Source organism: Jaculus jaculus, chromosome 9 (genome assembly GCF_020740685.1).
Source record: "Jaculus jaculus isolate mJacJac1 chromosome 9, mJacJac1.mat.Y.cur, whole genome shotgun sequence".
NCBI lineage: Eukaryota > Metazoa > Chordata > Mammalia > Rodentia > Dipodidae > Jaculus > Jaculus jaculus.
In genome coordinates this window covers 57,259,473-57,270,018 of record NC_059110.1, presented here as the reverse complement: position 1 = coordinate 57,270,018, position 10,546 = coordinate 57,259,473, and the positions used below count along the sequence as shown (strand labels likewise).

Genomic DNA, 10,546 nt, shown 5'->3' with positions numbered 1-10,546 from the left:
GGTATTTTTAAACTAAAGAAATCCAACAAATCTGGAAAAAAATAAAAACATGTCTGCATGTTGTACAAAAAAATTCTCAAGTAACCAGTGCAGAAATTAAGAGCTGTCTACTCTAAAAGTTGTTTCACATAACAGTTTGCAAAATCTACAAGGAAAAAAGGCAACATTCTGTAATATGCCACAATTTTTATTGCAACATGGCCATTTTCATGAGGGTGGGGAGGTTTGATCTCAAAACAATGTTCCATTTAAGGCTCTTTTATACCGAAATTGCCATGATGATTGATACTCAAACTATCTTTAGTGTTTCAAGACCCGCATGGCAAATGTAAAACTACATTTATTCAGTAGTGTACACTCGACGGAGAACAAAAGGCATCAATACAGCTATTCCTCTTCAGAAGATAGGCAGGTAGTAGGAATGAACACTGAGGTACCAGCATAAATTGACAACAGTTAATGAAACTTAATTGGCATTTCATTAAGGGATTAAACTCATTACCAAAAAAAAGTGCTTTGAAAGCTTAGTGTTAAATTGGTGCTGTCATGTCACAGGATAGGCTTGCTGAGGGCAGGTGAGGGGTATGGGTGCTCCAGCATCTCACAAACTGCAATCAAGTGCAACTAGAAATAATACTGAAAAAAGTTGACCATCTGACCAGAGGATAACACTTTCAGGACATTCAATTAGCTTACCCTTTGCAGTACTCTAAGCTATTCATATTGCCAATCACATCCATTGTAGTGCTTTCTGCAAGGAAAGCATATAACCAGTTGTTTGGCTAAAATAAGAGGGGAAGGCATTCCTTGGGTTCTACATAAAAGTAATGGTATTAAACAGTCTAATGGCAATCACTGACAGGCTTCTTAAATGAATGTATTCTCCTTCATTCATTGTGTTGGAAGAGCCCAGTGGAAAGGGAAAAAGACAAAACAAAACAAAACAAAAACCTAATACTATTCCATGGACTGAGCTGGAGAAATGCAAAATCCAGACGACACTTGACTATTATTTTATAATGGTTTTCCTTCAAGTGACACTACATCATTGCCTCCCAATTTCTCTCCAAGTGTGAAACGGTCCTTATTATCATCCAAGCCATTGACTTGCCACTCATGTTTAATAACTGCAAATTTCTTTTTAATGGCATCTTTAGAGCTAGCATAAATCATCTTGCTTTTTAATGGAGCACTTTTAGGAGTCCAGAATATAAATACTAGGTCTTCTTTCTTAGACTCTTTTGTTTCGTATGTGGCATCGTACAAAGCATATCGGCAATCATTCAGAGTTAGCAACTTCACAAAAGATGTGTAAGGGTCCTCTACAGTATCACCAGTGTCACCCACCCAAGATCTGCTTTGCTTCCTTCACAGTGATTTGTGTTTTGTCGTCGCCTAAACAGAAAAGAACTGCTTTCTTTCTTGTTTTGATCTCCTCTTGTGTAGAAGATTTTCTTACTTTCATATCATTAAAAACTTTGATGACTTCATCATTCACTGTAACTCCAGATGCCATGGTGCCTGTGGCTGTGGCGGCCAAGGCTAAGCTTGGCAGGTGTTCCAGCTCAGCAGCGGCCCTGGGAGGAGGTAGGAGGGGCCAGCCTCTCTTACTGCTTCTAACATGCATTTTCTCTTTATTTTCATTGTTAAGAGTTTTAACTATGATGTGTATTGGAGAGTTTCTTCTTTAGTCCTGCCTGTTTGTTGTTCTCTGGTTTATTGAATATGGACTGGCCTCTCTTTTGAGAGATTCAGAAAAAAAATTCTTCAATAATTTTGTTGAATATGGACTCTATACCTCTTACCTGGATGTCCCCTCCTTCTGGTAAACTCATTATCCAGATGTTTTGCCATTTTAGGGTGTGCCACAGTTCTCTCATATTCTCTTCACTGGATTTTTGAACTTAGAAAAATTTTTAGTCTCCCAATCAATTTCATCTGTCTTGCCTTCCAGATCAGAGTTTCTTTACTCCACAAGAGTCACTGTTGGTGAGGGGATCTACAGAAGCTTTTAATTTCTATTTGATTTTCATTTTCTGTTGTGTTATTTCGCATCATGTCCATGTCTTTGTTGAGGTATAATTTCAATTTCATTCTGATCTTCTTGATGCTTCTTGGAGTTCATTCTTGCATTTGATCAAGTCTTCATTAAGCTTAATCACACAACACAGTTGCTGAGATCTTCCATTTCTTGACTTATCTTCAATTTATTCATATCTCTTTGGAGGAGGTCTAACATCAAATGTTGAATGCTCTAGCAGATGATTCTGTTCCATTTCATTGATATGATTATTGGTTCTTTGATGGTTTGCTTCCAGTTCATTGATTTTTTTGATCAGAGTCTCATTTGTTGTTGTGTTTCATTTTGGGAAAGCGTTTCTGTTGATATCTCTATGATCTTCCATTGTAGGACTAGACTTCCTTGATGAAGATCTTTTGGTTCTCTGATTTTCATTGTTTATTTTTATTTATTTATTTATTTATTTATTCATTTATTTATTTTTTGCATTGCTGTGTACCCATAACTTTGAGGCATCTTTATTATCTATTTTAAACCCAGATTTGTTCTATTTTCTTGTTTTTTATTAAAAACAACAACACCAACAACAAAAAACTTCTGGATGAACTCATGAGCCACACATAAAACAGCTGAGAGACAGTGTGATGAGCTGATTGACAGCACCTAGCTAGTAAGAAATAGGTGTCCAATAAACTGCAGTGCTTTCTCCATTAATCCATTTTTCCTATAACATGCTAAATGGAGGCTCCTTTGATGCAAACAGTATTGAGTCACATGGCTTCAATTCAAAACATCTATGAGCATGTGATATGGATTGCTGAGGTAATCCCTCAATTCATTCATTCTGTCACTGCAATAAGCCTGAGAAATAGGATAAATTAGAAGGTCATTGAATTTCTTAAAACCGATTTAATGAAAATGGCTTAGAATTTTTTTTTTCTGAATCTGGAAAAAAATCTGGCAATTCCAAATAGCTCCTGAGCAAAGGACACTGATAAACAAATATCACCACTTGGTTCAGAAACAAATTTATTAATATCCAAGAAGTCAGGTCTCCTTTCCCCTTCTCTGAAGAGTCTTGCTTTACACATCCCAAGTTAAAAAATAAAAAAATAAATAATGTCCTTCGCCAGACAATCTTGACACATCTCATGGTACTTCCTTCAAAAGCCTGATATTAATTTGATCAGAAGTACCACACAGCTGAGTGCAGGAACCCCCAGATCTCCTCTGTCAGTCAGCACTCACAGGGACATGGCAATCTGGGGACAAAGAAGAAGCACGCAATATAGGCTGTTTTTGTTTGTTTGTTTATTTATTTTTTATTAACAGTCAGTAATAAAGTACCTAAGTCATTCTGGGCTTCTTGTATCTTTAACAACCAGAGATTTGAAAATGTTATCAATCAGTATAGTGGCTACCCTCACTCTTAGAAATATTTGACATCTTGATTTGATGTGAATTAGGTGATCGTTATACTTTACACTCAACACACACACAGACACACAGATGTGTGGCTAACAAGTCATAAGATGTTGGTGGTGGAAATGGCAGAATAAGGTTGAGTGTCTGGTAGCATACAGGAAATAAAGAGGAACAACATAAAGGTGCTAATACTAAGATATGTCCTTGTAAGGCATTTCCTCAGCAACTTATATCCTTCAACTAGGCCCCATGTTCCAGTCCTGTTATTTTCTGTCTCCTCACATTTTCAATCTTTTGATAAATGAAACCATTGGTTAGATCAGATCCTTCATGTTGTAACCATCTCTGGAACTGTATTGAAAGACACCATAAATTCTCTGCTTTCTTAATCTCCTAGGCATCTGTCAATCCAACCAATTAGCCAAGCAAGCTTAAATAACCTTTGTGTTTTATAAATGAGAAAACAGATCCAGGCAGGAGGTACAAAGAGGGCGTCTGTATTTTAAGATCATATTTGGGTGGGGAAGGACCACCTTTTATTCCTGACATGTTAAAGTTATGAATGATATTCAAGAGAAATATTAGTTGAATAATATCAAGAATATATCAAATTTTTTTCATTTGTACTTGAAATATTTCTTTCTGTATAATACAAAGGTATTCATTGACATTAATTAAAGTATACACTTTTAAAGCTAGAGATTATAATATAGTTAAACAATGAAACAAATAAGCAACATTTTCCTTCTTTTTAATTTTTTTTTGTTTATTTATTTGTTTGAGAGAGACAGGCAGAGAGAGAAAGAAGCAGAGAGAGATAGAGAGAAAGAATGGATATGCCAGGGCCTCCAGCCACTACAAATGAACTCCAGATGCATGCACCCCTTGTGCATCTGGCTAATGTGGGTCCTGGAGAATCAAGCCTCTAACTGGGGTACTTCAGTTTCACAGGCAAGCACTTAGCCACTAAGCCATCTCTCCAGCCCCATTGTCCTTATTTTAATAGTATGCTCTTTTGGCTAGCAATCTCATGATTATATAATCAAGAAATATATTTTTTAATTTCTTGCTCCAAGTGATAGTGAAGAAGCCATGTAACACTAACAATTCCTACCCACTTATCTATAAATACGAACATAAACATAGCAATATTATCCACTTTAGGAAAATGCAAATCAAAATTTAAATAACATCGAATCCTACACATATTAGGGAAGGGTTCTACAAAACATCAAATGAAATAACAATGTTTAAAAGGATTGGACAAAAGACCCCTGATGAATCTGATTTAATTTATCAGTAATTTCAACTGTGGAATTTGGGCTAAGTTGAAGGAAGTAAGTGATGAGGGCATGCTCAAGAGGTGTGTCATAGCTTTGGCTTGCTTATGTTAATTAGGAATGAGATTAGTATAGACCATAGGGAATATAATGTAGAAATTCTTCAAACAAAGACAACATTGATTATACAGTATGCAGCAAATCTACTTTTGGTTATATTTTAGAAAGAATGCAAAGTACAGTCTCAAAAACATGTGAGCACCCATGTTTATGGCTACATTATTTACATCAGTAACCACACGTTTATATCTGAAGATAAATGAAAAAATATGGTATGAGCTTACCATGATATATTATTCATCTTTGAAAAGGGAAGTCATTCTGTATCATGGATAATCATTGGCAATAAGCCAAGTGAAAATATACAGTCTTCAAAAATACTATATAGATGGGAGGCAGGATTGCATTTGGATAAGTACGTATAGTCAAACTTAGTGACAAATTCTAGGGAGTGGTAAGGATGTAAAATACTCCTGTGTAGTGGCTATAAAGATGCCATTTTGCTAGATGATGTCACCCAGCCACACAACTGGACTAAAATGGAAAACCTTATCATTGACATATTTTAATACAACATAATTGCAAAAAGGGTTCAAGATAACCTTTCTAAGATGCTGCTGAAATGCTAGAGGATTTTTGGGTTTCCTTGGGGAGTAGATGAGCATATATATTTTTTTAAATGGTACAGCAATAAATCAAGGGAATTATACTTATTCTTATAATTTTATTTTATATGGATAAAAAGTGACATATTGTTAGGTATATTTATCACACTATTTATAATATCTCATTAAATCTATTCTTATCTAAATGAAATTTTGCACCTTTTGATCAACATCTTGTTTTGAAGTCTATGTGTATAATTGAATAGTAGTTCTCAATATTAAATTTTTTCTTTTTTTTTTTTTTGAGGCAAGCCCAACAGACAAGCCTTTTTCATGCAAGAGAGTAAAAGCAAGAGCAAAAGTCAGAGAGAGAAAGACAGACAGAGAGAATTAGCATGCCAGGGCTTCCCACCACTGCAATCGGACTCCAGACACTTGCACCACCATTTGTGCACTTGCATCGCCTTGTTCATCTGGCTTACACAGGACCTGGAGAGTTGAACATGGGCCCGTCAGCTTCTGTGACAAGTGCCTTAACTGCTAAGCCATCTCTCCAACCCTTAAATTGTTATTTATGACAATCAAAAAAAATGAAATATGTTAAAACAATGAAGAAATGTCTGCATTTATAAACATACTACGTTTGATTTTATATGTTTATTAATTTACTAAGTTATCATACCAATCAGGGACAAATTGACAAAGAAAATCTGTAAACATAGCAATCAGAAGAGTAATTTAAATGACAGTGCATGACAATGGTGGTAAGGTAGGCAGGAAATAGAAGCCTGACCACTCTAGGCTTGAGAAATATAAGTTCATCATATCAACTTTTTATCACCATATATTATAAAAGTGGTCATAATATTTTTTAAGTTTTTATGTTAATATCTTAATAATTAGAGGTTGTTAAAGTAAGTGTTTTGATACATATGTTTGCACATCCCATTGACATGACATAGTAAAATTATGACAATTTTAGATATTTTCATTAAACATTTATCAACCTTTGCAATAGTAAAAAATAGTTTAGTTGGGGAGGGAGAGTTGGCTTAGCAGTTAAGTGCTTGCATGTGAAACCTAAGGATCCCAGTTTGAGGCTGGATTCCCAGAAGCCCCATTAACCACATGCACAAGAGGGTACATGTGTCTGGAGTTCATTTGCAGTGGCTGGAGGTGCTAGTGTGCCCATTCTCTTTCTCTCTCTTCCTCTTTCTCTCTGTCTGTCTGTCTGTCACTCTTAAATAAATAAATAAATAAACAAAAAATAGTTTAGTAGATAAGGAAAGTTTGTAACTTATTTTTTTTTAATTTTTGTCTATGTTTTCCTATTTTTTTTATTAGGCCTAGACATACATAATATATAAATAGCATATATTGTTACCATCCTTTCCCTCATCCCTGCCCCTTTTACAAAGGGACCCTTTAATATTTTTTTTGTATCTTCATTTTGCTGTGGTTATCTAGTGGTACCTTTATTGACTCTAAATCTAATCCGATTTCATAATTTTTTTCTCAGCGTTCTCATTATGTTGAATTTAAACTGTTTTCATCAATATTTCACCTTTATAAAAAATCGAAAACATCATAGACATATCTTTGTTCCAAAAGATGTCAGTATTGATTAATATGACTGACATTCTGTGTCCCAGGAAAAATATTTTGAACATACAAGATGATGGCCAAGTATGGTTCTAGATTAAGCACAAAATTCTCGGGACTGAAGGGGTGGCTCAGCCATTAGGGATTCTCACTTGTCAGGCTTGAAGGCCTGGGCTTGGTTCCCTTGTACCAGATTTACCATGACTTTTCACATGTATCTGGAGTGTTTTTTTTTCCCCCTGAAGCACTGGGCCTCTCTCTTTGTTTGCAGATGAATAAATAAAATAATTATAATTCTGTTTTGTATACCTTCATCCTTATCAACCACATTGATAACAGTATCAAATGTCTGACCTCAATATTCTTTAAATTTACTTAAGCAAGACTCATCCTTTTGCCTGTTATTAAATGGTATAAAAAATGTATGCACAGTTATTCTAGTTCTAGTGTGAACTGGCTATTTGGATACTATTGAAAAGAAATGGTGTGATGATTCCATGTATTGAGTCTAGACACACATACATACACTAACTTAGGAGTAATATAATCTGTTAAATATTACAATGTAGTCTGCAGGTACAATGTATGAGATGACACTCATTTTTGTAACGTTATAACCAGAAATTGGACCCTAGATGAAAGAAACATGGTAGATTTTGAGCCATGGTAGGAAGTTTTACTTTACTTTAAAATACTATGTGACACTAGTCTCTTTGTGCTGATAAAACAGACTAGGACTTGTAGGACCTTTAAGAGTATAGAGTTTTGCCTGTTTAATTGGTGGTTCAACATTTATCATGGCCAGACTGACCCTTCAGTGAGAGAAAACAATGAATAGGGAATGGTGTGCTTTCCTTACATAATCAGTAATTACTCTGGAAAGTAACATTCAAATTCATGTTTAAGCTACCAACTTCTGATATAAATAGAAGTCAAGGCACTTCCTTTCTTGGCAAGTTTCAAGAAGCGTAGGGCTCTACATTATTTTTTCAAAACCAAGATCTTTAATAACATGCACAATGATAAGATTAATCCAGCTTCACCTAACGTGATAAAATTATTCCTGTTCATCTTGACAATAATTGTAAAACTGGCTAAAGTATAAAATAATCATCTACTGGAATAGAAGGAGAAAGGAATGTTGAAAATTATGTGCTTTCGTCTAAGGTCACATGGCTAGCAAGTGGCAAACTTGAAATTATGACAAGAAATTTAAAAATAAGACATAGTAAATATATTTTCATAATATGCCACATTTGTGCTTTGTAATATATAAAGCCAGCTGAATGCAATTATGAAAGAATATAGTTAGTGTGTATTTTTTTTTCCTTTCTTTTTTTTTAATTTTTATTAACATTTTCCATGATTATAAAATATATCCCATGGTAATTCCCTCCCTCCCCACCCCCACACTTTCCCATTTGAAATTCCATTCTCCATCATATTACCTCCCCATTACAATCATTGTAATTACATATATACAATATCAACCTATTAAGTATCCTCCTCCCTTCCTTTCTCTTCCCTTTCTGTCTCCTTTTTAACTTACTGGCCTCTGCTACTAAGTATTTTCCTTCTCACGCAGAAGCCCAATCATCTGTAGCTAGGATCCGCATATGAGAAAGAACATGTGGTGCTTGGCTTTCTGGGCCTGGGTTACCTGACTTAGTATAATACTTTCCAGGTCCATCCATTTTTCTGCAAATTTCATAACTTCATTTTTCTTTACCGCTGAGTAGAACTCCATTGTATAAATGTGCCACATCTTCATTATCCACTCATCTGTTGAGGGACATTTAGGCTGGTTCCATTTCCCAGCTATTATAAATTGAGCAGCAATAAACATGGTTGAGCATGTACTTCTAAGGAAATGTGATGAGTCTTTTGGATATATGCGTAGGAGTGCTATAGCTGGGTCATATGGTAGATCAATCTCTAGCTGTTTTAGGAACCTCCACACTGTTTTCCACAATGGCTGGACCAGATTGCATTCCCGCCAGCAGTGCAGAAGGGTTCCTTTTATTCCACATCCCCGCCAACATTTATGATCATTTGTTTTCATGATGGTGGCCAATCTGACAGAAGTGAGATGGAATCTCAATGTAGTTTGAATCTGCATTTCCCTGATGACTAGTAATATAGAACATTTTTTCTAGATGCTTATATGCCATTCATATTTCTTCCTTTGAGAATGCTCTATTTAGCTCCATAGCCCATTTTTTGATTGGCTTGTTTGATTCCTTATTATTTAACTTTTTGAGTTCTTTGTATATCCTAGATATTAATCCTCTATCAGATATATAGCTGGCAAAGATTTTTTCCCATTCTGTAGGTTGCCTCTTTGCTTTTTTCACTGTGTCCTTTGCAGTGCAAAATCTTTGTAATTTCCCAGTGATTAATCTGTGGTTTTATTGCCTGAGCAATTGGGGTTGTATTCAGAAAGTCTTTGCCAAGACCAATATGTTGAAGGGTTTCCCCTACTTTTTCCTCTAGCAGTTTCAGAGTTTCAGGTCTGATGTTAAGGTCTTTACTCCATTTGGACTTAATTCTTGTACATGGCGGGAGAGAAGAATCTATTTTCATCCTTCTGCAGATATATATCCACTATTGTCTTTTTGCCATTGTAGTTACATCTTAGCAATAATTCTACAAAGTAAGACCATTAAGCTAATGAAGAAAATGAAATAAGGCCTGACTTGAGATCAGAATTTGATTTGAAACCTGTAAATACCACAATTTATACTTATTATTCATGTTATTATCCTCATTTTCTGTAAATTAAATGGGAAGAGTGGCTATTGTAAGGGCTTTCAAACTTGTGAAGCCTTTCCACTTGTTTATTAAATGTCATACAGTTTTTCTTCTAAAGATTTGAAATATCACTTTGTCTTTTTTTTTTCTCCGTTACACTTTCTCAAAGGGTATTGATTTTTTGTTGTTGTTGTTGTTGTTGAAGTGGAGTCAGATACTTAGAATGCATTATTATTTATATGAAGATGACTTACTAAGAATACATTGTGACCTATATAAAGGAGAGTGTATAATTTTTTAATCAAAGATCATTAATTTTCTAAATATAAAACTCTAAGGTACAGTATATTGTCCTATAAGATTGCTAAATCTTGATACATATCTTGATTTATGGAAGAAAATCATTCTTAATTAAAATTACAGTAATCCTGAAACAATTTCTAGTGAACAGACGTGGGGGAAGCCATTTTAGGCCACTCAGAAATCTTGATATTCTCAAGGAGCCATAGGAGATTAAAGATTAGCACATGATAAGAATAGGGATGTGGTTCCAGTAAGGCATCAGATGTTGGCTCTTACCTGAGGTCAAGATGAATTGATATTTGGTATCTGCTTAAGAGCTGGTGCTATCAGAAAAAACTTCTGTAATCATGCATGCTTTCTCTTGCTAAAGACACATGTGGTGGGGTGGGGGAGGCTTGGGTGTTTTTCAGATCATTGTAAAGGGATGTGAGTTTTGCCTCTAAAAAACTCACTATAAAAGTAGGATGGGCCTGTTCTCCTTGCTGTGTGAAGGGACAGTC

General features: G+C 35.1%; 1 pseudogene; it reads right to left on the bottom strand.

Annotated features, from left to right (window-relative positions):
* Positions 1-1,014: 1,014 nt before the first annotated feature.
* LOC101595262 lies at positions 1,015-1,516 on the bottom strand (annotated as a pseudogene).
* Positions 1,517-10,546: the final 9,030 nt, after the last annotated feature.